The following is an 18,220-nucleotide window of genomic DNA, read 5'->3' on the forward strand; positions in this document are numbered from 1 at the left end:
GGCTCTGTTGGTAGAGCAGGGGCCTGTTATTCTCAGGTTAGTGGTTCAAACCCAGGGCAGGGGTGTGAGTTTTGTTTTCATTTTCAAGCGCTTTACCCATTTTGACTTGGGTTTACATAATGGGACGAGGTGTCAGTGGTCTAAGCATACTAATGTAAAGAGGCTGATAGAAGGTCTTCTGTGCAATGCTAGGCTGTCACAAGCAGGCAGGTGGTGCAGTGGGCTCATTCCCTGGTATGCTGTGCTGTTTACTGTGGGGGACCTGGGTTCAAATCCAGGTGAGGGTTTTTCCTTTATTTTCAAAGACTTGGTTAATTTCCTATATAAGGCAATGAAAAGCAGGCTATTCCATGGACTGGGTTCAAATCCAATGTTCATTGCTTAAGTTTCAAAGGATTTGTTAATTGACCTTATATTTAGTGTGAACCAGTGCTTTCCTGTGGGAGCTGGTGGTGCAGGGAGCTAATCCCACACCCTCCTCTCCCTGAAGATGGTGGTTCAAATCTGGGTCCTGGAGGTGAGTTCCTGAGATAAATAATGCTGTTGGTTGTAAGTCTGGGTGTTGATTGTAAGTAATGATGCTGGTTGTAACTAACAATGATGGTTGTGTTTCCACAGATGGTGGAGGAGGAAGAGGAAGAGGGCAGCCTACCCAGAAGAGGAGGATGAAGAGGGGGCTTGGGCCCCCAGCTCTGGGGGGAGTGGAAGACAAGGGTGTTGGTACACATGATGAGTTTTCCTTTTTTTTTTGTAACTTTCAAAAAAGTTTCTCTCCCACCTACTAACAGGTAGTAGCCCACCTTGTCTCAGGCACAAACACCCTCATCTTCCACTCCCCCCACAGCTGGGGGCCCAAGCCCCCTCTTCATCCTCTTCCAGCTCCTCTTCTGCTGGGCAGACCACCCTCCTCCATCTGTGGAAACACAACTAACAGCATTACTTGCAACCAGCATCATTACTGACATCAACATCCAGACTTACAACTAACAGCATTACTTAGCTCAGGAACTCACCTCCAGCACCCAGATTTGAACCACCATCTTCAGAGAGTGGAGGCTGTGGGATTAGCTCCCTGCACCACCAGCTCCCACAAGGAAAGTCCTGGTTCACACTATATATAAGGTCAATTAACAAATTCTTTGAAACTTAAGCAAAGACGACTGGATTTGAACCCAGTCCACGGAATTGCCTGCTTTCATTGCCTTATATAGGAAATTAAGCAAGTTTTTGAAAATAAAGGGAAAACCTCACCTGGATTTGAACCCAGGTCCCCCACAGTAAATAGCACAGCATGCCAGGGAATGAGCCCACTGCACCACCTGCCTGCTTGTGACAGTCTAGCATTGCACAGAAGACCTTCTATCAGCCTCTTTACATTAGTATGCTTAGACCACTGACACCTCGTCCCATTATGTAAACCCAAGTCTATCAAAATGGGTAAAGTGCTTGAAAATGAAAACAAAACTCACACCCCTGCCCTGGGTTTGAACCACTAACCTGAGAATCACAGGCCCCTGCTCTACCAACAGAGCCATCCAGAGCCATTCACTTGTGACTTCAACTGGATTCAAAGCCAAACCTTATTGATAAATTAAACAATATTTTTGAAAAAGGGATTAATACTTGTAATTCATGTGGGACTTGCTCCAGCAAACCCTCAAAATCTGAGCCCGGCGCTCTACCACCTGAGCCAGCCAGAGAATTGCTCTACTGTGCTGTGTGTGTGTAAACCTTTGGAAAGAGTCACTTCTATTGTATCTGACAGATTCAAACAAACAGACACTGTGGGGAAACAAAACAACCACAACTCTGGGGTTTATTTGTCAATTCTCTTTTTAAATCTCTTAGTCAGAGAACACCAGCCCTGCTGTGCCATTGCATTGTGGGTCTGGTTTCAAACTCAGTTCATTTGTACTGTGAGCTTGCTTTGAACCCAGACCTCCAAGGGTAGAAGCAGGCAATGGTACTGAACTAGCCCAGTGCACCACCTGGATCCTTGTGACAGTGTAGCACTGTAACCTTGTATATGAGATTCACTTCCCTTGTCAGAGAGCACACTGCTGGAGTTGAGAATCATGCATCTCATTGCAGAGTTTCATGCCACGGAAGAGAGGAGGGATTATCAAACCCAAACCTCTTATACAGTAGCTCTATGAGGTAAATGAAACACTATTTCTGAAAATGAGTTAAAAAAACATACCTTGCCTCTCATGTGGGACCTGAATCAGAGGCCAATGCTCTACCAACTGAGCCAGCCAGAGAGCTGTTGAGAGCTCCTCTCGAATGCGCCCCAGTATTTGAATTCTTCACGAGTGCAGCTGAGAGGTTGCAAGGATGGGGAAACAGACCAGCAGCTCACCCCCTGCTGAGTTTACCTTTAACATTACCTTAAAGATTCTGTGACAATACATGTCAAAAACAAGGCATTTAATTTCACATTGAATTCCCTGCCCAGCTTTGAACTCAGTGCATGAATGGTCACGTGGATACAGAGCTAGTCAGCTAGACCTCTGTGTTATCTACCTGCCTGAGGTGTGATAGTTTTTAACATTGTCTATAAGATTCATTCTTTAAATGAATGAATACAGAACAGAGTAATTGAACTCGGTGCACCAAGTGTAACACACAGGAGAGAAGCAAACACGCTGGAGCACCTGCCTGCAATCAGGAACTGTATTTAACATTAACAATCAAGGGGAGCTTGAACCCACAGCTCCGAGAACATAAGTCTGCACAATGTGGCATTTTTGTGCTAGTACTTAATTGTGCACTGCAGTTAAATCTTCTTCTTCCTAATTCTATACACAGGGAGGGGGAGCCCAGGGAGTACTGCCGGACATTTCCTTTGTCATGAAACCATTAACCAGGACTGTAAATAATTACGTGGTGTCAGCAGGACTCCGACATTGCAAGCGTGATGCCCTCTCCTGCTATTCAAAGGGTCTTGCGAAAGGAAGAAGGTGCCAGTCCTGCAGTCATGGAGCCTGTCCTTTGCTTTGCCTTTCTTCTTTTCTTCCCAGGGTTCACATCGACTGAGACTGGAAAGAAGACTTCAGAGGAGGTAAAGCACACACTGCTGAAAGTACAGGCTGCTTCTGCATTATTGAGGCTCTATCCCTATAACACATCGACAAGCGCAATGCTGATATTAGAAGATTTTAAAAATGGGTTTGTTTTTGTTTCAGAGGACCATTGTTTCCTTTGCAGATGCATTGCTATAACAGCAAGATTGTAAAGGTCAACGGGAATTAAAATTAACAATATGTTGAATATTGTTAATTAAGAGGTACAAAAATACTATGTTTAGGAGGGTATTGAGCAGCATGTAATCAAAGTTAGGTTTTAATTAAATGTTTTAGCGCTGGGGTGGAAAGGTCCCTGATCCGTAGCCCAGAGTATCGCCAGTCCTGAGTCAAAGTATTGACCTGTTAAAAACAGATCTGCTGAGAAGAGTGGTGAAAGACTTCCCCCCAAAAATGGCGCTGAGCAAAAATGCTGGTGAAAAGAAGACAGTCTTCAAGAATTAAAGGAACACAAACCAATGGTTTAATGTCTTATTAGAACTGGCTATATTATCACTGCCCCCTTTTCCCCTTCCAGCACACCGTGGAGTCGATGCCATGCCAGGGCTGTGATGTTCAGGTCAAACCCAGTCTGACACTCGGATCTCATAAGCTGTAATAAAGTTGTCAGGCAGTGCATGTTGTGTGATTAATATTCATGTTGTATTTATTCATTTATAATTTTTTTAGGGGAGCGGCAGTGATCTTGAAATCTACAGCTTCCACGTGGACTGCATAGTCACCTCCTGCTTCGCCCACAATGTGCTCACCAGCCGCATGGCCAATCGAGCCAACGCATCCAGAGAGGTCACCTTCGATGTGGAGCTGCCCAAAACAGCCTTCATAACCAATTTCAGCATGTGGGTATTTCAACCCATGTCTCCATTAGTGAAGGACTGGTGCATTAACCCTCTGCTCCCCCCTCTCCCTCAAACCTTGTGCATCCATTGATCTAGATTCTCAGCGACTCAGTTGCGTTTCCTCTTTCCTTGCACAGGACCATCGATGGAAAGATGTATGTTGGTGTGGTGAAGAAGAAGGAAGAGGCCAAGCAGCAGTATGATCAGGCCGTGTCCTGGGGGCAGAGTGCTGGACTGGTCAAGTAAGACTGTCTGTCTGTCAGTACTTGATTCAGAGCTGCTCTGCTAGATTCCAATCACCAGTGGCTGAAGTCCAGGGTAGAACCCATTCCAATGAGCCTTGTGCGTGTGTGCATGTGTGCTTGTTTCAATCTGCTCAGCACTCACAAGCCTGTCCAGCTTCACAGAGAGGGACAGTGACGCTGCCCTTGTTCTGACTGTGCTCGCTCGCTCTCTCTCTCTCTCTCTCTCTCTCTCTCTCTCTCTCTCTCTCTCTCTCTCTCTCTCTCTCTCTCTCTCTTTCAAATGGTCTGCAGAGTGTCTGGGAGGAAGATGGAAGAGTTCAAGGTGTCGGTGAACATCGCGGCGCTCAGCAAGGTCACCTTTGAGTTCACCTATGAGGAGCTGCTGAAGCTGAAGTACGAACTTGCCATCAAAGTGCGGCCGCAGCAGCTGGTCAAACGCTTCAAGGTACCGTGAGCGGAGCTGCAAAAGAGGCGGTCTGGACGACACGGGCCCTAACGGGGGGGGGGGGGGGGGGGGGGGTGGGGGGGGGGGGGTGGGGTGGTGGGGGGGTGGGGCGGGGGGGGGGGGGGGGGGGGGTTGGAGACGGGGGGGGGGGGGGGGGGGGGGGGGGGACCTCTCAGATGATGAGCCTCACTGGAACAAAGACTTCATTGGGCGTAGAAAGCTTTATTGATGTTTAAAAGATTTCAAACCACACAGGAATTGCGTTTCCTAATCTGAATTTACAATGCAAGTTGAGCTGAATAACAGGTTTGACAGGTGCTTTTCTTCTCATCATTTAAAAGCAGAATGAATTGTTGTGGCTGTTCCTGTGTTTAAAAGCCCTCGCTCTCTGAAGTGTTGTGGCTGTTCCCGTGTTTAAAAGCCCTCGCTCTCTGAAGTGTTGTGGCTGTTCCCGTGTTTAAAAGCCCTCGCTCTCTGAAGTGTTGTGGCTGTTCCCGTGTTTAAAAGCTCTCGCTCTCTGAAGTGTTGTGGCTGTTCCCGTGTTTAAAAGCCCTCGCTCTCTGAAGTGTTGTGGCTGTTCCCGTGTTTAAAAGCCCTCGCTCTCTGAAGTGCAGGATACTGAGTTAAATCTTGCAGTGTGGATTTTTATTCTGCATGGGTGTGCTGTGTGTGTTGTTTTTCAGATCGTTGCTCATATCTATGAACCTCAGGGCATTAGCTTTTTGGATGTGCACGGAACGTTTTTAACCAACGACTTGGTAGAGACAGTGAAGAAGACAGCAACCGAGGAGAAGGTAGGAAGAGAGCTTATAATGACTGTTGCTATTACACCACAGCCATGCTCAATACAGTCCCCTGAAACACAAGCCTGTTTCAGAAGTCGTGTTCCTGTGTTGAGTGTCTTTTACTGTAAGAGATCTCGTGCAGTTTGAGCAAGAGGACAGTAAAGGAAAGCGGAGCTGCTCAAACCTAAAAGAGACAACCTATACGGGACTTATTGACAGCAAACATACAAGCCAGCTAAACACAGCCCCCTGCAATAAAAAACATGTTTGAGAAGTAAATACGGCCAGCGCATGAGAGACGCCCCCCCTGCAGAGACACCTACCACATCCCTACACACATTGACCTTTCACCACGAATTATAAAAACAAAAGATTGGACTCGGAAACTTTAAACACTTTAGAATTGCGTCACACGTTCCATTCATGGGATGACATCACTGCACACAGGATGATAAGATTACTGGAATGTTGACAACCCCTTATCAGTGATTGGTCGATTTCTCAGACGAGATTTATGATCACCTTTAGGCCCATGTTGTGTTTGAACCAACACTGGCGAGCAGCGCAGGTGTCCGCAATGCTCTGAATCCATCTTAGACGGAGAGTTCCTCATTAAATATGATGTGAAGAGAGAAGCATCGGCAGGAGATATCCAGGTAACCACACTGCAGCAGAGAGGGGCTTTCAGCTGTCTTCAATGCCACTTTATACTCTCTCCATTCTTTGTAATATGAATCCATATCTTCTCCATTCTTTGTAATAAGAATCCATATCTTCTCCATTTTTTCTATGATGAATCCATATCTTCTCTGTCCTCTTCTCCTCGGATCATTATTCACCATGCTGACCAATTATTCCAGGAAACCACTGTTTGTGAAAAGACTCCTCAACGCTCTGTGAGGACATGAGGGGAAGCATATCCGTGTCGCCCAGGCTTCAGCGCACAATGCAGCACATACTGCAGGGGTGGCCAAAGTGTGCCCTTCCATGTGTTCTCTTTGTTCCGGCACTGCTCTGAATTGATTCATTGATATGCTTCCCCCTCAGAATAGAGGGGATAGTTAGAACTGGAATAGTTAGTGAGCAAAAGCAACAATAGAGAAAGAGAGCACAGAGCACACAGAGAATACATGAGAGCACATGAGAGCACATGAGAGCACAGAGCGCACAGAGAGTACATGAGAGCACATAGCGCACAGAGAGTACATGAGAGCACATGGGAGCACAGAGAGTACATGAGAGCACATGACAGCACAGAGCACATAGAGAGCACATGAGAACACATAGCGCACAGAAAGTACATGAGAGCACATGAGAGCACATAAAGTACATGAGAGCACATGCGAGCACAGAGAGTACATGAGAGCACATGAGAGCACAGAGAGTACATGAGAGCACATGAGAGCACTGAGCACACAGAGAGCACATGAGAGCACATAGCGCACAGAGAGCACATGCCATAGGAACAAGTGAGAAATTAAAAAAAACAGGGATTGTAGAGGAGAAAAAGGTCATCAGAATTGAGGGGCCCACTGTCCCTGGAATGCAAATAAAAATCTAAATTGAAAGTTTGTGCTTGTGTTTCAAGGGTTCTATTCTGTTCTGTTCTCAGATCATGAACGGATACTTTCTCACTACTTTGCGCCCACTGACATGCCTAAGAACGTGGTCTTAGTTATAGACCGCAGTGGCTCCATGGAGGGCAAGAAAATATAGCAGGTGCTTCATTAACCTGTGATGTCACACAGCTGCAGCATAGCATACAGCACACGCTCTGTGCAGTGCTGTTATTGTGAAAACACTTTCATTCAGTTGAATGGAGCCTGTCACACGGTTATAGTATTTCTAATCCACGTGCCGAGTTGCAGTTTAAAAGCTACAGCTTTTAAACTGCAGAGTTTTTAAACTGTTATAACCAGCATAAAATGCTGGCTGTGTTTTTTTTATTAACGTAGTGCTGGAAGGAATTGCAGTCACTAACACAGCGTCTTCTTTCTTTGAAAGACACGGGAAGCTCTTCTGAAGATCCTAGAAGACATTCACGGAGATGATCATTTCGGCTTCATAACACTCAACAGCGAGGTCTCGACTTGGAAAAGTACTTTAGTTCAAGCTACTCCCAAGATGGTGCAGCGGGCCAAAACTTTCGTTGGACACATTACAGATCGAGGAGGAGAGTGCGAAAACCAGGCTGAAGCACCACAGGGATAGGAGACTTTTAAAAATGACATGAATAACTGATGCAGCCGACTGGAAACACAAAATGACATTGCTGGTTGACATCACTTTGTTAAACGCATGCTGTTCCATCCTCACAATCACAGAGTCATGCGCTTGTAGGAAATACAGCTCAGTGCTCCCAATTTGTAACACTGGAGTCGGGTGCTACAGGTAAGACAGCGTGCAATGTGTTTTCAAGAATACAAAGTGCTTGTCTAATGGTACATAGGGGCAATTGGGAAGCTATGAAAACACCACCTTATAACCTGCGCTGTGGTATAAAGGGCCACCTTTACTACCTTTACTAACAAGTGAGCAGTGTATTAGCAAATTCATACATACAGTGTAACTGCTGGTTGCTGCTGTAGCTGTATCTCTCCTGTTTTTGGTGCCGTTCCAGCGACCGATATAAACGCAGCTGTTCTGAAAGGAGTGGAAATGCTGAAGATTTGTGAGCAGGAGAGGAAGCTCCCTGAACGCAGCGTCTCCATTATCATTCTGCTGACTGACGGCGACCCCACATCCGGTACAGACATGCGCTCTTTAATGAGCTGAGTAGGGAACTAATGCAGGCATTACAATAGCAATCTTGAGTATTCCTGCGCTGTGCTTCCCCTGCCCTTGCTGATTGATGTTTCTAATCCACAGGTGTCACTAACCAGGGGCAGATACAGTCCAATATAAAGAAAAGGATTGACGGCAACTACATGCTGTACTGCCTTGGCTTCGGCTTTGACGTCAATTACAACTTCCTAGAGAAGCTGGCTCTGCAGAATGGGGGTGTGGCTCGGTGTATTTACGAAAGCTCGGACTCCGCCTTGCAGCTCCAGGTAGGATTCGAAACACCTGAGCCCTGGAAACGTGTCCTGACAGCACAGGGAGTCTACAGCGCGCCTCACGGCTCTCCCTTTGTCTTCCAGGGGTTTTATGAAGAGGTGGCGACCCCTTTGCTGCAGAAGGTGGAGCTGCAGTACCCGGACAATGCAGTCTCAGATGTTTTCAGACATTACTATAACGGATCGGAAATTGTGGTCGCCGGGCGTATTTCCAGAAAACGACCTGGAGATACTGAGTGTCCAGATAAAAGCAGCGGCAGTAAGTTGCTTCATTTGCTGATATATAAAAATATATATTGGGCAGTGTTGGGTGATGTTGACTTATTCTTGAGCAGCAGTTGTGATCCTGACTCCAGCTCGTTCCTTTCATAGTCCAGCAGTGACCTGACCCTCGCAGCTGAGACGCCGGTGGAGGAGCAGGGCGAAGCCGTGAAGAAGCACAGGTACATTTTTGGGGAGTATATCGAGAGGCTCTGGGCTTACCTGACCATCCAGCAGCTGCTGTCAAAAGCGTAAGGAGTTCCAACTCACTTATTGTAGCACTCCCATTGTCTATGGTCCTCTGCAGTGCTGTTGTTTGTTTCTTGTCTATGGTCCTCTGCAGTGATGTTGTTTGTTCCTTGGCTATGGTCCTCTGCAGTGCTGTTGTTTGTTCCTTGGCTATGGTCCTCTGCAGTGATGCTGTTTGTTCCTTGTCTATGGTCCTCTGCAGTGATGTTGTTTCTTCCTTGTCTATGGTCCTCTGCAGTGATGTTGTTTCTTCCTTGTCTATGGTCCTCTGCAGTGACGTTGTTTGTTTCTTGTCTATGGTCCTCTGCAGTGATGCTGTTTGTTCCATGTCTATGGTCCTCTGCAGTGACGTTGCTTGTTCCTTGTCTATGGTCCTCTGCAGTGACGTTGTTTGTTTCTTGTCTATGGTCCTCTGCAGTGATGCTGTTTGTTCCATGTCTATGGTCCTCTGCAGTGACGTTGCTTGTTCTTTGTCTATGGTCCTCTGCAGTGATGTTGTTTGTTCCTTGTCTATGGTCCTCTGCAGTGTTGTTGTTTGTTCCTTGTCTATGGTCCTCTGCAGTGATGCTGTTTGTTCCTTGTCTATGGTCCTCTGCAGTGATGCTGTTTGTTCCTTGGCTATGGTCCTCTGCAGTGATGCTGTTTGTTCCATGTCTATGGTCCTCTGCAGTGATGCTGTTTGTTCCTTGTCTATGGTCCTCTGCAGTGACGTTGCTTGTTCCTTGGCTATGGTCCTCTGCAGTGACGTTGCTTGTTCCTTGGCTATGGTCCTCTGCAGTGACGTTGCTTGTTCCTTGGCTATGGTCCTCTGCAGTGACGTTGCTTGTTCCTTGGCTATGGTCCTCTGCAGTGATACTGTTTGTTCCATGTCTATGGTCCTCTGCAGTGATGCTGTTTGTTCCTTGTCTATGGTCCTCTGCAGTGATGCTGTAGTTGTTCCATGTCTATGGTCCTCTGCAGTGCTATTGTTTGTTCCTTGTCTATGGTCCTCTGCAGTGATGCTGTTTGTTCCATGTCTATGGTCCTCTGCAGTGACATTGCTTGTTCCATGTCTATGGTCCTCTGCAGTGATGCTGTTTGTTCCTTGGCTATGGTCCTCTGCAGTGAGGTTGCTTGTTCCTTGGCTATGGTCCTCTGCAGTGATGTTGTTTGTTCCTTGTCTATGGTCCTCTGCAGTGCTGTTGTTTGTTCCTTGTCTATGGTCCTCTGCAGTGATGCTGTTTGTTCCATGTCTATGGTCCTCTGCAGTGATGTTGTTTGTTCCTTGTCTATGGTCCTCTGCAGTGATGCTGTTTGTTCCATGTCTATGGTCCTCTGCAGTGCTGTTGTTTGTTCCTTGTCTATGGTCCTCTGCAGTGATGCTGTTTGTTCCTTGTCTATGGTCCTCTGCAGTGATGTTGTTTGTTCCTTGTCTATGGTCCTCTGCAGTGATGCTGTTTGTTCCTTGTCTATGGTCCTCTGCAGTGATGCTGTTTGTTCCTTGTCTATGGTCCTCTGCAGTGATGCTGTTTGTTCCTTGTCTATGGTCCTCTGCAGTGATGCTGTTTGTTCCTTGTCTATGGTCCTCTGCAGTGATGCTGTTTGTTCCTTGTCTATGGTCCTCTGCAGTGATGCTGTTTGTTCCTTGGCTATGGTCCTCTGCAGTGATGCTGTTTGTTCCTTGGCTATGGTCCTCTGCAGTGATGTTGTTTGTTCCTTGTCTATGGTCCTCTGCAGTGACGTTGCTTGTTCCTTGTCTATGGTCCTCTGCAGTGATGTTGTTTGTTCCTTGTCTATGGTCCTCTGCAGTGATGTTGTTTGTTCCTTGTCTATGGTCCTCTGCAGTGATGCTGTTTGTTCCTTGTCTATGGTCCTCTGCAGTGATGCTGTTTGTTCCTTGTCTATGGTCCTCTGCAGTGATGTTGTTTGTTCCTTGTCTATGGTCCTCTGCAGTGATGCTGTTTGTTCCTTGTCTATGGTCCTCTGCAGTGATGCTGTTTGTTCCTTGTCTATGGTCCTCTGCAGTGATGCTGTTTGTTCCTTGTCTATGGTCCTCTGCAGTGATGCTGTTTGTTCCTTGTCTATGGTCCTCTGCAGTGACGTTGCTTGTTCCTTGTCTATGGTCCTCTGCAGTGATGTTGTTTGTTCCTTGTCTATGGTCCTCTGCAGTGATGCTGTTTGTTCCTTGTCTATGGTCCTCTGCAGTGATGCTGTTTGTTCCTTGGCTATGGTCCTCTGCAGTGATGCTGTTTGTTCCTTGTCTATGGTCCTCTGCAGTGCTGTTGTTTGTTCCTTGTCTATGGTCCTCTGCAGTGATGTTGTTTGTTCCTTGTCTATGGTCCTCTGCAGTGATGTTGTTTCTTGGCTATGGTCCTCTGCAGTGATGCTGTTTGTTCCTTGTCTATGGTCCTCTGCAGTGATGCTGTTTGTTCCTTGTCTATGGTCCTCTGCAGTGATGTTGTTTGTTCCTTGTCTATGGTCCTCTGCAGTGATGCTGTTTCTTCCTTGGTTATGGTCCTCTGCAGTGATGCTGTTTCTTCCTTGGTTATGGTCCTCTGCAGTGATGCTGTTTCTTCCTTGGTTATGGTCCTCTGCAGTGATGCTGTTTCTTCCTTGGTTATGGTCCTCTGCAGTGATGCTGTTTGTTCCTTGTCTATGGTCCTCTGCAGTGATGCTGTTTGTTCCTTGTCTATGGTCCTCTGCAGTGATGTTGTTTTGTTATGGTCCTCTGCAGTGATGCTGTTTGTTCCTTGGCTATGGTCCTCTGCAGTGATGCTGTTTGTTCCTTGTCTATGGTCCTCTGCAGTGATGCTGTTTGTTCCTTGGCTATGGTCCTCTGCAGTGATGCTGTTTGTTCCTTGGCTATGGTCCTCTGCAGTGATGTTGTTTGTTCCTTGTCTATGGTCCTCTGCAGTGATGTTGTTTGTTCCTTGTCTATGGTCCTCTGCAGTGATGCTGTTTGTTCCTTGTCTATGGTCCTCTGCAGTGATGCTGTTTGTTCCATGTCTATGGTCCTCTGCAGTGATGCTGTTTGTTCCTTGTCTATGGTCCTCTGCAGTGATGCTGTTTGTTCCTTGTCTATGGTCCTCTGCAGTGATGCTGTTTGTTCCTTGTCTATGGTCCTCTGCAGTGATGTTGTTTGTTCCTTGTCTATGGTCCTCTGCAGTGATGCTGTTTGTTCCTTGTCTATGGTCCTCTGCAGTGATGCTGTTTGTTCCTTGTCTATGGTCCTCTGCAGTGATGCTGTTTGTTCCTTGTCTATGGTCCTCTGCAGTGCTGTTGTTTGTTCCTTGTCTATGGTCCTCTGCAGTGATGCTGTTTGTTCCATGTCTATGGTCCTCTGCAGTGATGCTGTTTGTTCCTTGGCTATGGTCCTCTGCAGTGATGCTGTTTGTTCCTTGTCTATGGTCCTCTGCAGTGATGTTGCTTGTTCCTTGTCTGTGGTCCTCTGCAGTGATGCTGTTTGTTCCTTGGCTATGGTCCTCTGCAGTGATGCTGTTTGTTCCTTGGCTATGGTCCTCTGCAGTGATGTTGCTTGTTCCTTGGCTATGGTCCTCTGCAGTGATGTTGCTTGTTCCTGGTTAGTGGGCACTGATTAAGGTTGTGTTTAACTCTGTTGATTTCAGTGTTTCAGCTCAGTCTGAAGAGCAGGGGACGCCCAATGAGAAAGCTCTGAGGCTCTCTTTGAATTATAACTTTGTGACCCCGCTGACATCGATGGTGGTGTCCAAACCTGAAGAAGGACAAACAGACCGAACCATGGTGGCACACAAGCCAACTGAAGCAAAGCAAGAAGATACAGCTGACCTAGTATTATTATTATTATTATTATTATTATTATTATTATTATAATAAAAACTTACCAGAAAATGTACATGAATTTGATAACACTAAAATAAAAATGATACCACCTGCCATACCACCATCAATAAGGTGTGAGCCACTGTGATCAGCGAGGGCAGCACAAATTCCTCTGGTTCTGATGGTTACAACTTTAACAAGCCCCTGCGGAGTGACACAGCGAGAAATGGAAGCGACTCTAGAACAGTACCGCAGTTAAGATGACTGTGATATATCAGAGCAAAGCTGCTTTCATTTCCAAGGGTCCTGACGTGATTCCAGTGCTAATGTTTCATTTTCTTCTGTTTTGAAGGACTTCAGCAATTAAGCTACTCCCGTACCTCCTTTCGCACAAGCGGACGAAAGTCAAGACCAGAGATTTTGAGACAAGGCGAGAAAAACTCTTATTTTTTTCTAATCATGTGAAAAACTAAACATGTAACCAGGTGGTAATGTCCCAGGTATGAAGGGTGCAGGCGCTGGAATTGTTCCCTAGGGATACATGATCATTCCTCAGTGATTCCTTCAGGTGATTTGCACGTGGCTCGTCAGCATTTGTGCTTTTAGAGCTTTTAACCTCCTCTCATCTTGCACAGATCTGTACTGGGTAGGGGTGTATCTGAAACAAAAACGGCAAGTTATCAAAAGTGCTCAGCCATTTAAAGTGGAGATATAAAAAACACTGATGTTTTTATTCTCTTCTGTTCTTTAGGTGTTCCTGATTCAAGATCCTCAGTTGGCACAATCAATAGAGGTTTTGGAAAAGCGAGAGCGAAAATGGTTACCGAAGACAGCAAAGGTGAGAAAAAACGATTTTATAATAATAATAATAATGTAATCAAGTTGAAAAGTCACACTGTCACATGATGTGAATGGACCGAGGAAGTCTGTTCCTTGCCTGACAGTTAGGATTCTCCAGACAGGCTCAAAGACAGTAATGGACTCTAACAAACAACTTGAAACAATAGAAGAAAAGATCATAAAGACACTGAAAGCTACTGCATATTCTAAAACAATGTTCATCCTGTCACTTGAATTCATTGCATGTATAACAGCTGTTGTTCTAATGCAAATGTATTTCCAGTAAGAAGAATGCACATTACCCAGAAGATTATGATAGGTAAGAATGATTCTTTCTGTTACCATCACTGGTCTGCATGGTGCATGCGTAGCCAAAATGAGTCCAAAATCAACTCAATCCACTGCTGTCGACCCATCCCAGCTTTACAGACTGCAGCTCATCTCATCGGTGTTGCACACAGGGGCAACTCTAACCCATCCCAGCTTTAGAGACTGCAGCTCATCTCATCGGTGTTGCACACAGGGGCAACTCTAACCCATCCCAGCTTTAGAGACTGCAGCTCATCTCATCGGTGTTGCACACAGGGGCAACTCTAACCCATCCCAGCTTTAGAGACTGCAGCTCATCTCATCGGTGTTGCACACAGGGGCAACTCTAACCCATCCCAGCTTTAGAGACTGCAGCTCATCTCATCGGTGTTGCACACGGGGGCAACTCTAACCCATCCCAGCTTTAGAGACTGCAGCTCATCTCATCCGTGTTGCACACGGGGGCAACTCTAACCCATCCCAGCTTTAGAGACTGCAGCTCATCTCATCCGTGTTGCACACAGGGACAACTCTAACCCATCCCAGCTTTAGAAACTGCAGCTCATCTCATCCGTGTTGCACACAGGGACAACTCTAACCCATCCCAGCTTTAGAGACTGCATCTCACAAACGAAACCCATCTCATCCGTGTTGCATACCAGCTGCCTCTCTCAGTGTTTACACCAGGCCATTTAGACTTGCAGGTATATCTGCACGGTAATCTTTTGCTCTTTCCGTGGTTGACCTAGGCATTTACCACAGGTTACTGCACTTTACCATACCTCTATTTATGCTTTCACTGTGCTGCATTACACTTTGCTAAGTTTTTACTATGGAAAAGTTTTATCAAAGACATTGAGTTATTTTTTTCTTCTCTCCCAGATGACCCAGAGACAGCCCAGTTTATAATTCCAGTGCAAGGCAGGCGTCATTCCCTGTTTCAATATAGATGCCCGTGCCCAAGTCATTCTGCAGCTGGCCAGGGATCCAGACGGAAATTCAACATACCGACAGTCGGCCCTCAGAACCACTGGGGAGGAGCGTTTCGGATCCTGGTCTCAACAACCCCCATCTCCAAATACATGTCAAAGATAATGAGCAATCTGACCCCAGCATAGTATCCATTAACTACCAGTGAAGAAAGACTGGGGGGGACTATCACTGAGCTGTGCTGTAATGCAGCTCCTCCTAGTGGCTGATGAGTTAATGATACTGACCTCTCCACTGCAGAGATGGCTCTCTAGCTAAACAGTAAGACAGTCACCTTTGAAACAGGAGGTTTGTGGTCCACATCCAGCCTGTGCGTTTTCATCCCATTCAACGTGCTGAGATGCCAAAGTGTTACAGCATGTACCCTCGCCAAACACGGGTTAGACCCAGACCTGACTAACTGCTAGCCAAGACCGGTGTGATAACACCGTGTAACGCTTTTTTTTTTTTTTTTTTTTTTTTGTTCCTGGGTAGTAAGTGTTATTTCCTAATTGCTTATGCCTCAAAAGTATAGAAAATGGCTATTATTCCCCACAAACTTTGTTTTTGTGACCAGGACAGTGATATTTCAAAATATCACTATTTCCAATGGGAAAACGGGCAAATGTGTCTTTTCGTTCAAAAAGTCAGAAAAAAACAACATATGAATCCAAATTAACATGTATTTATACTAAAGTAATACAAAAATGACTACAAAAGATTTAGAAGTGAGTAGTTTTTCGAGATTTATGATTATACTGTATTACTCACTTCTAAATCTTTTGTAGTCATTTTTGTATTACTTTAGTATAAATACATGTTAATTTGGATTCATATGTTGTTTTTTTTCTGACTTTATGTGAACGAAAAGACACACATTTGCCCGTTTTCTCATTGGAAATAGTGATATTTTGAAATATCACTGTCCTGGTCACAAAAGCAATGTTTGTGGGGAATAATAGCCATTTTCTATACTTTTGAGGCATAAGCCATTAGAAAATAACACTTACTACCCAGGAACAAAAGTTGTGTTACACAGTGTAATCAATGAAACTGTTCAGGGGTAAACTGAAAGCCTGATTCATATTCACATAACTGCACAATAACTTTTTTGTCTGTGTAATTCATTTTGCAGTTGTGCACGAAGCTATAAGGGTTAAAGTGATGATGTGCTTCTGTCTTGTTTCTGATTTTGAATTCCTTGTTGTGACGGGGGGAGGGCGGGGGGGGGATGTTACTGACTTGCTTCAGGGATGGAAATAAGACTCCCTTTGCACAGTGATTTGATCCAGTCCTGGGTTTACTATGCATTTAATCAGACACTCATGAGCTTGTTACCTATACACTGGGGCTAGTCAAGCTTGTAATAAGACCTGGAACAGGTGAAACTGCTGTGCAGTAGGAGTCTTGCTTCCATCCCTGCGCTTGTTTGCCGTTGTTATTTCAGGTATTAGCATCAACGGGGAGCGGGGGGGGGGGATGGGAAACCGACATTCCAGCAGATAGGAATTCTTTATAAAGATCTGTACCGGATCCACATGAAGACAGAAGACGTCACTCTGTACACTCTGCAGCAATCCACAATGCACAGCTGGGACTGGGCTGCTGTGAACCACACGTCCGACAGGTGCAGGAAGAAACCATTTCATTTTGTATGCTTACTGTGAAGAAATGCTGTGCTAGATTCTCAAAGCCACAGCACTTACTCCAAATAATCATTGGCGTCATTTTTGTTCTGATTCGCAAAAAAAAAAAAAAAAAAAAAAAAAAACACCAATTAAACATTCAAAATGGGTAAGAAATGGCTGAACACTTCACTCATCCCCTGGATTAAAAGTCTTCGCGGTTCATTTCTGGTTTGGTAACTTTATTGGGTGTGTTTCTTCTTTCTGAAAAGCAATGTGCTGAAGATGAACTGAAGTAACTAGCTTTGAGAATGTAATATGTGATTCCAGCGATATATAGGGCAGGATTCTCAAAACATATTCACTTGCAATTGCGTTCTATTAAAGGAGAAAAAAAACCCCACCAAATGTGATTCTAAAACAAGCAGCACAGCACACAAGCTGCAAGCCCCTCAGTGAAGCTGTCTAGTTCCAGTGATTCTCAGGACTGCTATTGGAATATTTGCATTGTGGAGTAAAGAGCTGTAGAACGTAACCCATGGATCTTTTTTTTTTTTTTTTTTTTTTTTTTTTTATGGTTCTGGTGGGAATTGGGAATTCTTTTCTAAGGACTATTTCTAGTTTCTCCCCTCCAGCCTCTCTCTATCCTCTTTGAAAGGGAGGGCCATTAAAGTGACTGGGGAACATGGTCATAGAGGTGTTACTGCATCGTTCAGACCAGGACTTTCTCTGGATTAAAATCAAATCCAATGACTTCTCTGCAGCAAGCACTGGGCTGCTGGGTAAGTACCATCTCCTTATAGAACCAGTGGCAGAGACCATGCTGTACCAACGGGCTGGCTGGTGCGTGGATAGATAGTCATGCGCATCCCTTCGTCTGTACTTCAGGGGTAGCGATACCCTAATGTGTGACATGCAGGTCGCGCTATCTATCACAATACAAGCGATGGTCCAGACTGATTCGACGATACGCAATGAATCGTTACAACCGTAACCTGTATGTCATGCCTTTCCATAGAGAACAACTCCTTCAATTGGCACCTTGGATAAAGTGGTCTGCCAAATAAATAACAATAATCATATTGTCATGAAGCTCTGCCTTGCCATCATCTAGCTTGCTATTGAGGATATGAAATGGAGGGGATGCATGTCTGTCTGTTTGTCAGTAGATCACGCTATATATGAATTTATTTCTCTCTTACAGCACAGTTTTCTAAAGGGGTTGCTTACGACGAAGATCCCTCTAATAAGCAGCTCATCCATCTGCAAGGACGTGCGTTAAGAGTGACAGGGTAAAAAGACTTCACTACGTCTTGCTGTGTAAACGCTGCACTGCCCCCTGTGTGTGTGCCTCACTACGACAGCGTGTCACCGGTGTTATTCCGTTTTCTCCCTGCAGGGGGAGCTCGATAGACTATGGGACACACTCTAGAGACAGAGTTCCGTGTTGGATCGTCGATGAGAATGGGAAAGATCTGATCGGATCAAATGCCAACTACAGCGTGTCCGATTTGTTCAGGCTGTGAAGACTTCTAATCTCCCTCGTCCTGTTGGCTGAAATATATATATATATATATATATATATATATATAAAATCATTGTGAGTCTTACAATTCTGTTTCATTGTCACATGGATTAAAATATTGTTACCATTATGATTTAAAAATGAGCATTTATCTGTTTCTTTTTTTTTTCAGATTGGTAAACACACACATGCTAACAGCAGAACTACTC

General features: G+C 45.3%; 1 pseudogene; it reads left to right on the top strand.

Moving 5' to 3' along the window:
* The window catches only part of LOC121298360, a 43,213-nt pseudogene extending 27,887 nt beyond the window's left edge, over positions 1–15,326 (top strand).
* Positions 15,327–18,220: the final 2,894 nt, after the last annotated feature.

The sequence above is a fragment of the Polyodon spathula genome, chromosome 23, assembly GCF_017654505.1.
Source record: "Polyodon spathula isolate WHYD16114869_AA chromosome 23, ASM1765450v1, whole genome shotgun sequence".
In the NCBI taxonomy this organism is placed as follows: domain Eukaryota; kingdom Metazoa; phylum Chordata; class Actinopteri; order Acipenseriformes; family Polyodontidae; genus Polyodon; species Polyodon spathula.